Source organism: Rutidosis leptorrhynchoides, chromosome 7 (assembly GCF_046630445.1).
Source record: "Rutidosis leptorrhynchoides isolate AG116_Rl617_1_P2 chromosome 7, CSIRO_AGI_Rlap_v1, whole genome shotgun sequence".
Taxonomy (NCBI): Eukaryota; Viridiplantae; Streptophyta; class Magnoliopsida; order Asterales; family Asteraceae; genus Rutidosis; species Rutidosis leptorrhynchoides.
The window spans coordinates 38,035,562-38,037,755 of NC_092339.1; positions in this window are offsets into that span (position 1 = coordinate 38,035,562).

Below are 2,194 nucleotides of genomic sequence, written 5' to 3' on the forward strand. Positions count from 1 at the left end.
TTCAATGAACTTAAAGCATACATTAATAATTTAAACTTCTCAATACAATAATACGTAGTTAAATCATAAACCGGTTATAATCATTATGACCCGACTAGTTACGTTTACACAAAACCGAGCATGATGATTTGGGACTGCGCTACCCAAATCCTAATCGAGTACAAAAGCAAGATCTTCTAAGCAACCTAGCCAAGATCTCTAATCCCCAAGCTTACCCGAGCCGCCAAGCATGCGAACCTACAAAAAGTCAACAACGAGAGGGTAAGCTAACGCTTAGTGAGTGAGAATATACTACATACATATATATGCATAAAATGGACACGCCACACAAAACCAAATACCGCATACCGGAGCATCCAAGCATAAAGGCAAGCTAGTCTAAGCATACCGTAAGATCACTAAGCAACGAGCTAAAGATACATCAACAAAATATAAGTTCACCAACAACGATGTGAACAATGCCAATAAGCTACACCCGGAGGGTTAGCTACATCACGACAATACAACATTATATGTATACAATATATGTGTGTGTGTATATATATATATATATATATATATATATATATATATATATATATATATATATATATATATATATATATATCTCGAATAACATAATTTGCTTACGCTTACAACACAATAATCATGGTTAACCAAATTTTCGTAAGGGAATGACTTCGCGAAACAAGTCATCGATGTTCATAACAACCATTAGTGCACTTAACACTTCGTACACTAACCCCACGGGTGGCATCTTAACACTTCGATACTTCACCCCGGGTGACGTCTTAACACGTCGACACTTCACCCCGAGTGGTGTCTTAACACTTCGACACTTCACTCTTCATTTTACTTGAAGTGGCATCTTAACACGTCTATACTTCACCTCGAGTGGTGTAGTGACCCGGAAATTTCCGATCAAATTTAAACTTTAATCTTTATATGTATCCGACACGATAAGCAAAATCTGTAATGTTGAGTCTCGAAAAGTTTGAAAACTATATTCATGTAATCAATTACCCTTTGACCATGTCTGACGATTCACGAACAAAAATGTGTAAATAGAAATGTATGTGTATGTACATATGTGTATTTTTTTTAAGCTAAGAAATATTGATAAAACATTTAAGAGCTTGGTGATACAAAAATAGATTATGAGATTATTATGTGACTTGAAAGCATTGAACGAATTAGTTGATATGACTATAAGCTACGAGATCTATTTTATGAACATAGAAATGCTATCACAGTAGTTAGTGAATAATACTTTACTTGAACGTATTTGTTCGATGTAAGTTTATCAATGAGATTAAAAGATAATATCAAGTGATTGATTTATCAGGTACATTGAATTATAATTACGAGTCTTTGTTATGAGGTCCACTTGAATTAGAAAACTCTTACTTTTAACGGTATTCGGAATATTTAGTAAAGTGATTCCATGTAAGAACAAAAGTGTTATTATTGAGGATTAGACAGAGGTTAGCGGAGAGTCTCGTTTAATTATCAAAAGCGTACCTTGCAATGATTGACTTGTGTCACTTGGTAGGTTAATTATTTAGTTTTCTTAATATTGAAGACGTTTTACGATATAGATGAAACCTTTTAAAGAATGATTTTGAATATAACTAATTCTGGAAAACTAAATTATATTTATTCAATTTAGTACAAACACATTTTTTTTCGATATAATAGAATTTGATTATAAAATATTTTTATGGATTTTCAATGATATAAAAATAAAAATAAATATAAAATAAAGATTTCTAATGAGCACCAAAAGACTACAACATTTCATCACAAGATTGAAAGTTAAAATGTTGGAAATCACTAAACCTGCGCACTTGCACGAGAAAAATCATAACTAAATCATACTGACTCGAAAAAGGGTGATTCCGGTGTCCAAACGACCGTAACTCAAAAATCTACAACTTTCATGAAGACACCATACACGAATCGTGTACCTATCTACACGAAACGTGTAATCTTGTGCCGACATATTTTGGTGGCGGCTCACTATGCAACATGTTTTTAATTTTTATTAATATTATATTATATTATTATATTATTTATAAATCTATATATATAGGATCGATCATAATTGTTTTCTAACTATCTATCTCTCACACTCTCTCTATAATTATATTTATTATTATTATTGTTAGTGTTATTATTATTATTATTATTATTA